Source organism: Amblyraja radiata, chromosome 14 (genome assembly GCF_010909765.2).
Source record: "Amblyraja radiata isolate CabotCenter1 chromosome 14, sAmbRad1.1.pri, whole genome shotgun sequence".
NCBI lineage: Eukaryota > Metazoa > Chordata > Chondrichthyes > Rajiformes > Rajidae > Amblyraja > Amblyraja radiata.
In genome coordinates, this window is record NC_045969.1 from 48,077,216 (window position 1) to 48,087,706 (window position 10,491).

Sequence of the window (10,491 nt, forward strand, 5' to 3'; positions counted from 1 at the left end):
AACCACATAAAGCACATAAAGGATAGTTCGGTAGTTTCACAGTTCAGTAGTTTCACAGCAGAATTAGAGTTGTGGCCTCTCCCTCGCGATCTTCCAGAGTGACTGACTCATGTCATGGCATTTGGGGTTTTATAGTCCTGCCCCCCCCCCCCCCCCCGAAGGGGTGTTACCTTCATTATGGTGATTATCATTATTACAGGCGAGAGGACCAATCAGCTGATCTCAAGATTTTATAAACATTCATAACTTTTTTATTTTTCATAGATCGGAAAAATCCTTGGGGCTGCCTCAGCGGAGGAGGACTGTGAGTAAGATGGTTAAAAACCATAGCGATATAAGGTAGCTTTTTTTCTAAAAGCAATATAAAACGCAGACAGGAAGTGGTCAAGATGAGACTTTTAGTTATATAGATATTTTAAGCTTTCCATTGAAATACTTAAAATCATGAAATAAAAATCTAGTTTGCTCACCTATATTATTGATGTCTAATTCTGTTGGCTCTCCCGTTTTCTGACCTCATCATTGCTATAATGTTTTTTTTTGCACTTGTCGTGATTTGAAAAATATTACAAAATATTTTTGCACTTTTTTGTTCTTTTCTCGTAAATGTTGCTTCGGGTTTACTACAGAAATGTTTAAATTCCGTTAAACTTTCATTGCTTGTTGCTATGTTGTTGTAAAGTGTGTGCATTGTAGCAAAGGGAATCGAAAGTGATCGGGTTCTAGATAACGCTAAAAGTATGCTCCTGTCTACACAGATGCTTTAGGTTCTGGGCAAATTTGGAGTAAATTAACATCGAATTCGATTGAAAGGTTCAATGAATTCGAATGATCGAATTCAATGAATATATTCTTTCTCATTTGTGTATGTTAAAAAAAAGTATAAATTTTTTTTCCTCGTTTTTTTCAAATTTTAAAAGTATTAAATTTTGGTCAAATTTTGATCAATTGTGATCACAAATTAGCGAAAAAGGATCATAGGTAGTCCCATTTTTAATTCAGCAGTATTTTGTTATAATTTAATAACAAGCAAATTTGGCCACCCATGTCACAGGTTGGTACCCTTATTTATAGAAACACCCGTATATATGTGTGTGTGTGTGTGTGTGTGTGTGTGTGTGTGTGTGTGTGTGTGTGTGTGTGTGTGTGTGTGTGTGTGTGTATATATTTATTTATGTATTTATATATATATATATATATATATATATATATATATATATAAAACTCTCATCTTCTTATCTGCAGGTTTGCGATGTACCTCTATTTGTGCAAAAGCGGTATATGATAGCACTACAATATTCAGCCCACCTTACTCACCATTGTCCTGTGCTGTAAATGAAACACGTTTAGTTCAGATTGATGGTATATTTTAAAAGTTATTAACGCTTAAAAAAAACTTAAAACAGTGCCCCCAAACACGCATGCGCAGTTGGGGGAGAGTTCCCGTGCGCATCTTTACTGGCATCGCAAAGGGCACCCAATGGGTCCCAGGCCATGCCTGCGCAGTTGGGGCCTTTCCAGAATTCAGATCGTCATCTTTTACAATGGCGACAAGGGTAACATTACTTCCATTTTACTGTTTCTCTGGGCCCACGGGGATCTGCCGCCTTGGCGCTGAGGCTGGGGCTGCATCAGTGGGCGGCGGCGGCTGGCTCCAGCCGGCTCCGGGGGTGGGGAGAGGCCATGCCGATGATCTGGGTCCTGGACGCTGTGGCTGGCTCTAAGGCCGACAGCTGCTGCTGCTGCTCCGGGCCCACGCGGCGACCTGAGGCCATGCCGAGGATCCGAGGACCGGGCGTTGACCCTGGCTCTGAGGCTGATGGCTGCTGCTCCTCCGGGCACACAAGGAGGGAAAGGAGCGGCACCCTCGAGATCCTGCAGAGGTGAGGAGGGAGAGTGGGGGGATTGAGGGAGAGATGGGGTAGGGAGGGAGTGGGGGGTAAGTGGAGGAGGTGAGTAGGGTAGTGGCGGGATAGGGGAGGTGATGAATGGGGGAGGTAGGGTATAGAGGGATAGGAGAGGGACAGGGAGGGGAGAGGAGCTGTGGAGGGAGGGAGGGAGTCACTGAGGTTAGGGGAAAGGAGGGGTTTACAGAGCATTATGTTTACACTAAACTAATTGAATGGGTCCCTGTCACACAGGAGGCTTGGTCTCCCAATGAAATGCCCCGGAGGAGCATCAGCCATCGGCGCCCTCAGAGCCAGGCCACGGTTCAGCCTGGAAGCACCAGCAGCTACGGGCGCGCCGGCGTGTGGGCGGGAGAGCTTGGAGGAAAAATGGGGGAAGACCCATGGGGGAGAGAGGGGTATCTCGGGGGAGGGGGCAGGAGCCAGCGAGGGAGACCAGAGGGGAAAGGGGGGAGCTGCGGGGCGTTGCGATGGCAGTGCGTTTGGGACTCACAGCGGGTGCTGGATGCTCTCCTCTGCCGGGATCAGTCTCTCCTCTTTCCGTTTGGCGACATTGCCGTGCTGCAGGCCTCCGAAAGTCTGGTTGGAAACCTCTGCTGGCTTTCCTCAGCTCCAGTAAAGACACGATGGCGCAGGAAGGGGTGGACCGTCCCGGGGAGTGACAGAGGAAGAGACTAATCTGCACGGCGCTGGAAGGCAGAAGAGATCGATCTGCGCATGCGCGGTTTTTAAGATTTTTAAAGCTCACTAACTTTGATGACATTCAACCGATCAGAATGAAACTTGGCGCACTCGCAGCACAGGAGAACGGTGAGTGAACTGGTGAAAATTTGTAGCGCTATCATGAACCGTTTTTGCGCAAATAGAATGAGTCTGAGCTGATAATAAGATCAGAGTTTTAGTTGTGTATAGATATTATGCTGTGTAGCTGCAAGTAACATTTTCATTGTTCTATCTGAGACATATGACAATAAAACGCTCTTAACTCTCGACTCTTGAACTTGTTTACGTAACTGCTGCTTGTACACCTTGAATCAGGAATAGTTAGTGCTCAGCACACTTGATTCAGCTTGTAGTAGTTTGTAACCTGATGTTGGACTGTGTGTTCTTTGCTGACTGAGGCCAAACTGATCCTTGAATGCTGGAGTACATTATACCAGTCCTGTACTGAGGGTGTACAGCACAGTCACGAGTGCTGTCTTTTGGACTAAAACTAACCCGAACTCTAAAGTCCAGTGGACTCGATTAAAAAATCCCTTCCATGAAAAAGAGCAGGAGAGCTTTTCCTAATATTCTGACCAATATTTGTCCCACGATTAATACCATTAAAACAGTTTTCTGGTTTATTATCCTTATTTTTGCTGTATGTACATGATCTGCCCTGCATTGCCTGTGTTCCGCTGGTGAATGTTCCACATGAACTGTAAGGAGTGAGGGAAGGATCTGCAGATGCTGCTTTACACTGAAGATAGGCACAAAATGCTGCAGTGACTCAGCAGGGCAGGCAGCATCTCTGGATAGAAAGAATGGGTGATGTTTTGGGTCGAGACCTTTCTTCAGATGGAAGATGATCCTTCTCCAGCAGAGATGCTGCCTGTCCAGCATGTTGCGTCCATTAACTGTGAGGAGCTTCGGGACACATTGAAATATGTGGTTTAGATGCAATTTCCACAAAAATCTAGTCAAAATTAAACTTGTCATGAGACAGACTGCCACAGTGAGCCAGGGAGCACAGCATGGAAAGCAAAAGTTTCTTCCCAGTGTGGGCGAATGCTCAGATTTCTTTCTTATCAAGTCAGTGGTTGATAAAAGTTACATTTGGGTCTGATAACAATGTGTTGTCATATTTCTTATCTGAATAATAGTAAAACTATTCTGAACAAAGTGCATAAAAATGAACAACAACCCTCACAGGAAGCTGCAAAGTGGTGTACACCGCCCACATTCCAGAAATTAAACAAAACCAAGAAGAAGCAAACTCCTGCTGGACACGTATAAAATCATGAGAGGAATAGATCGGGTAGATGCACAGAGTAGGGGAATCGAGGACCAGAGGACATAGGTTCAAGGTGAAGGGGAAAGGATTTAATAGGAATCTGAGGGGTAACTTTTTCACACAAAGGGCGGCGGGTGTATGGAACAATCATGCCAAGGAGGTAGTTGAGGCTGGGACTATCCCAACGTTTAAGAAACAGTTAGAAGGGTATACGGATAAGACAGGTTTGACCAAACGCAGGCAGGTGGGACTAGTGGACCTGGGAACTGTTGGCCGGTGTGGGCAAGTTAGGCTGAAGGGCCTGTTTCCACACTGTATCACTCTGTGACTATGAGTCCTGGAGATTCTCCTTACAACAATGCACAGAATTTAAAGTTCTCCTTATAACCTTGCAGAGGCTCTGCACTCCACTCCGTTCTTGCCTCTTAAAGAGACTGTAATGAGTAGTTGGATATTTTCTTGTTAAATGCTCTTCAAGAGTTTTGTCAAGTGTCGAGAGTCAAGAGTGTTTTATTGTCATGTCCCAGGTGGAAGAATGAAATTCTCACTTGCAGCAGCACAGCAGAATATGTAAACATAGTGCACTGCAAACAATATGTATAAGAAGGAACTGCAAATGCTGGTTTAAACCAAAGATAGACACAAAAAGCTGCAATAATTGAGCAGGACAGGCAGCATCTCTGGAGAGATTCTGTGTGAAGAAGGGGCTCGACCCGAAACGTCACCCATTCCTTCTCTCCAGTTGCTGCCTGTCCCGCTGAGTTACTCCAGCATTTTGTGTCTATCTTTGGTTTAAACCAGCATTTTCAGTTCCTACTTATACATATTGTTTGCAGTGCACTATGTTTACATATTCTGCTGTGCTGCTGCAAGTGAGAATTTCATATATATATACACACACACACACACACACACACATACGCACACATACTCACACATAAAAAACCTCAAACAATAATAGTCTATGTAGTTCAGAGCTTATTGGAGGTTGGAGTGTTTAATAGCCATAGCAAGATCTGAGCTGCAGCATCCACATGATGTGTACGGTTACCTCAGTCTAATGTTCTAATTTTACTTCGGAGTCACGTGAGTGACTACGTGAAGAACCCGCTCAGTGCGCAGGCGCGGCATTACGCCAGCAGTGCAACAGCGGCAGCGGGAGAGCCTAAGCTCTCCCGCAACAGAGAAATGGACCGTCAGGTGAGTATCCTGAGGTCGGGTTTCTTTTACAGGGGAGCCCCTTTTTCTGCTTGTGTTTTACAGGCAGAGAAAAAGGCTCTGGAACAAAACTGTCCCCCGTTCAAGGAGGAACGTTTCCCGTCGGGGGGAAGGGGGGCAGCAACAGGCGGTAGGAGCGTTTACCCGGTGTTCCGCAATTCCCCGACACCGTGCTGAGCCCAGCCCGATAGCGGGCTGGATGTATAGCCACCCGAAGAGGCATCCGGCAGGTGTTCCCGATTTGGGACGGGACGTCTCTCCACCCGCACGGGGGGAAAGAGAGCCGCCTGAGCCGCTGGAGCGGCTCTCGGTGCTGGTGCCTGCGAGACGCGCTGCTTGAGGGGCGCTCTCGCTACTACAAGGCACAAAAGCTCCAGAAGAAGGCGGTAGGAACATTCACCGGGCGCCCCGCTATCCCCACACCGCGCCGAAGCCAGTCCCGCTAGTGCCTGAGCTGCGGGCTGGATGTTCAGCCATCCGAAGAGGCATCCGGCCGGTGGCTTCCGACTTGTCGGAGGGGACGTCTCTCCACCCGCATGGGAGAGAGACAGCCGCCTGAGCCGCTGGAGCGGCTCCTGGAGCAGGAGCTCCTGCGAGACACGCTACGTGAGGGGCAGTCTCGCTGGAGGGTTCAGGCATACCCTCCACAGTGCCTAGGCACTGCCCATCGCTTCCTCCTTAGTGTGGTTAGCTTTGGGGTGACCAGTGGCTGGGCTGGTCATGAAGAGGGGTCACTGGCTGAACAATATCGGGAGTATGCTTGAGGTACAGGATCAGGAAGAGCTGCTGGGTGTGGCCGCTATGTGGCTCCACCACTAGCGAGATGGCTTTTCACTCAACTGATGGCCAGCTTACTACCTGTCTTTTCCAAAAAACCTCTCCAAGACAGGTAGCCATGAGGCGTACGTTTTATCACTCCTCCCCTAAATTGCATTTACTCAAAGTGCCCGCCATTATTGGGGGATACATTGAGCAGCGCATTTAACCTAAATATTTAAAAAATGCATTTGGTACCCTGACGTCGGCTATCATGTCCACCTGCTCATTCCAGAAGGGCAGGGTAGTATGGCAAAACACCTGACCCTACTGTTCAACGGCATACCTCATAACTTCTGAAATGAACTCACAAACCTGCCCTCAATCTATGAAATTAACAGGACTATGAGAACGCCGACCTCACAAGCACAGATCCTGCTACCTGGCACTTACCAAACCAGTCCTAAAAAACTGGACGAAGTGTTCAAACTATTCGGCACAAGAGGGCAGATTCTGGAATGAGCACCACACTAAACCAGACAGCAGTACCTCTACGTGTCCACCAGGGGCGTCTTCCTCATGGTACTGGTGAAAGCTCGGGGCCTGCATGCCAAACCCGTAGCATTTTAGGCCACGGCCCAGAGCAGGCCCCAGGGGAAAATGTGCCACCCCCCAACAAACATCGTCCCTACAAGAACAAGGAACCAGAAACCAAAGAAAACAACAATGAAGACAGATAAGTATGGTTCCTACCATCACATAAAGGTTAAGGGTTGTACTAACAAGGGGTGGATGAATCACGCCTGGTTAGGAAGCTATCACTCTTGGTAGTTATATACCAAAAAATAAATACAAGGGGAATAGAATTAATATCTTGCCACCAATTCAGCAAGCACCCCAAGTGGTCTACCCTCCCACGATGGTGAATGTCGCACCATCGTTGATAAACCACTTGAGTATTTCACCAGGTATACCCATTCATGGGATTTGTAACTACTACCATGGATCCAAGGATACTTTATGGTAGACATCGACCTTGAAGATGCACACTATTCAGTACCTTCTCATATAAGTTTCGGATATACCGCAATTACCTGGATGGAGTAACCATGATGAGTGTTGCAGCATTTAAGTCAAAGTTATCCAGAATCAACTAGCCCTGACACTTAGAAACATTCCATCATGGCATGTCTATATATTAACGACAAACTATCCTTGGATACAGCTTTAGCTGCATCGCTTCTCGGCCTTTTGGCTAAGATCAAGTGTAGTATCTGTTCTTATCAGTTTAATAATCTGATACGTCCCTTATCTAGGGACCATATATTAAATTGAATTTTGGAACAGGGAGATGGAATAGGGGCTTGCTCCGTCCACTCCACACATCGACCCAGTATTGCAGTGCCTCTGGGAACGGTGCACAAAATATATATCCAGATATTTACGTTGACCATCCACAACGTTGTTATCTGGTATTCATTAAGACTATCAGTCATGGTGCATTAACCACCAATCAACTACGTGGCAAAGTAATTGGGATATAGCAGCATTACCAGCTACTGAACTTTGTACCTTTCCTATGAGCTGAGATACTAGTGTTCAAAACTATCTCCATACCTGTAATATGGGGGCAAATGGATTAATCTGTAGTGTTATCATGGAATTTATCGGCAGGAAGGATTATGGTTGTACACTTCCACCTGTTTTGAGTAACATCTTATGTGTCCTGATGTGTTACTGAGCTTGTAATACTTAATGCCAATATGAATTGACTTAAACATGTTATATATTAACTTACTTAATTCTAGTGAAGCATTTGCTCAGTAATCCACCAAATTTGCATGTTCGTTTATAAGATAACAACATCAGTGGTGGCATATACCAAACCACTTGGGCGGAGAACATCGATATTAGGTGACAATTTATTAACAATTGGAAACCGTATGTCGTCAAACATGTTTGACCATCAGTAACTCACCTATCAGGTGAGCTAAATACTGTAAACATACATTTAAACCAAAAATATTTGCTGAAATCACTAAGCAATATGGACACCAGATATCGATTCCTTATATCCAATTAAATCACCACGTACTAACTTACGTCACATGAAACCAATCTCAAGGCAGCGGCAATTGAGACATTCCCGCGTATTGAGGGGTGGGGGGAACCTAATCTCTATGTTTTCCTTTCCTTCTACCTCTTCAATAGGTACTACGGCTTCATCAGTCGGGTACTACGCAAATTACAGTGGACCAAATCCACAAGCATGGTTCCCAGTGATCCTCGACATGGTCATTAAAAGAATTGCAGAATTGGGAAGACCATTGCTGTGCTTGGATCAGCAGCACTATCAACCTGATGACAGTATTCCGTAGCATATCCTAGGGAACATACCTGAGGAGCATCAAGAAATGGTACACTGTTTTCCAAAACAGGAATTACACATTCAACTATAACAAAAAACTGTACTGGAGCTCCTGGCAGGTCTTCACCACAATGAAGGACATGTTCTGTTAGCCTACTCAACTTGGGTACCGCTCACTGGTGATCAGATACAGGAGAGGTATATCAATCCATTCCCCAGAAATAGGTACACCCAAATTGGGATGTCAGTGAAATCCTGACATACCTTAGGAGATGATCACCAGCCAGGTCACTCACCCTGGAACAGCCTACCCTGAAGATGGACATGCTGGTGGCCTTACATCAACACAAAGAGCCAGCTCTCCCATCTACTGCGATGGGACAACATGGTTATAACACCAGATAGTGTCACATGCCCATTCAAGGGTTGGCCAAACAGAACAGACCAGGAACATCAGGTCCAGTCATGAAATTCCGGGAATACCCACCTGAACCACGTTTTATGTGTCATGACCCACTTAGAGATCGACACAATAAGGAATACCGAAGGAGAGGAAAAAGCCTTTTGGGTCAGCCACATGGTCGGGTGATGAGCTAAACTATCTCTAGTGGCTCAAGCAGGTACTGGGAGTTGCTGGAGTAAATACTAACGTGTATAAAATCTTATTCCACCAGGACAGCTTCCACGTCAGTAACTAAGAGGATGGACGAGCCTATGGACCACATCCTGGCTACTGCAGGGTGGTCTAGGGAGTATACGTTCCAAACTTTTATAACAAACCACTGACAGAACCTGTATCGTTTGCAGAAAAAGAATCTGCAAAAAATATATAATTTAAGCCCGGGGGAGCAATTGGTCTTGTTGTTGTTAATAACACCATTATTGTTTTTACAAACAGATTCATGGTTGATTACGATAACATACTTCCTCCCTCGAATGACTTCGGCAGCGAGTGAAGTATGAACTGTTACACGGTTTGAAATCACAGAGCTTTGAAGTCTTCACGTAGTCACTCACGTGACTCCGAAGTAAAATAGTAAGATTAAACGAGAACTTACCAGTTTGAAGTTTGATCTGTATTTTATGAGGAGTTACGATGAGGGATTACGTGCCCTCCGCTCCCACCCTCATTATATGGATCAAACTAATAAATTGATGTCTCCTTATCTTTACTATGTTTACTTCAAATAACTGTGTCTATCTGTGATTCCACACCGCTGCTTGGAAGTATGCCGCGCCTGCGCACTGAGCGGGTTCTTCACGTAATCCCTCATCGTAACTCCTCATAAAATACAGATCAAACTTCAAACTGGTAAGTTCTCGTTTAATCTTACTATTAGAGCTGTTCATGGCAAGATTAGCAAGTTTGCGGATGATACAAAAGTGGCTGGGACATGTTGGCTGGTGTGGGTAAGTTGGACCGAAGGGCCTGTTTCCACACTGTATCACTCTATGACTATGACTCGATGTTTTGAAACTGACAGCCCATTGGAAAGTGTTGGGGATGGCAGGAAATAGCGGATTCTAATTATCAGATGACTCACAGTTGTGCAAGATGATCAAAAGGCTATTGTAGGGCCTCTCTGGTTTAAAATTAAGATTCAATAGTAAAGAAAGATTCAGCTGATACATAGTGTCTAATTTGGAGATTAGTTTGGGGCCCAGAAGCCCGTGCAATTTACTCAGGATAGGCCCATCGTTAATAATTCTTTGTTAATGGGCTGAAAATATGATCACAAGAGGCTGTCTATTTCAGTATAATGTGATCTTCTTCTTGCGTATGGCATGCGCAGCCTAAAGTTGTAGGTCAACTTGTTCTATTTGATCTTTTGTTTGTGCACGTAGGGTTGATTGCATTAGTTGAAACAGGGTGGACCATGTGAAGGTTGCAATCTCCCACCCCAGCATAATGTGATTACAAATTGCATTTTGGAGAGAGTGGAATGTGACATTAACCATTTCTGTGACATTTTGCTTCATTCTGGATATCTGACAGGGCATTTTTTCATATGAAATCTATTGTGTGCATGACGACTTTAGCATTGGGCTCGCAATGTGATGTGATTCTCTGCGTAATGTTTCTTTTGGAATGTTGCCCAGAAAACTAGGGCATGTTATCCCATGACTTGTATAAGTAAGCTTGGCATGGCACTGAATTGGATCCCATTTATTCCTATAATCACATTCTATTCTTATCTCCCATTCCTTCCCATTCTTTCATAATGTTGACACGAACAGCCCCCAAT

At 45.3% G+C, this 10,491-nt stretch overlaps 1 non-coding gene across 1 annotated transcript; it reads left to right on the forward strand.

The window, feature by feature from the left end:
- Window positions 1–7,112: 7,112 nt before the first annotated feature.
- LOC116980935 lies at window positions 7,113–7,304 on the forward strand. The gene has a single exon (XR_004414112.1). It is a non-coding gene; the product is annotated as a U2 spliceosomal RNA (small nuclear RNA).
- Window positions 7,305–10,491: the final 3,187 nt, after the last annotated feature.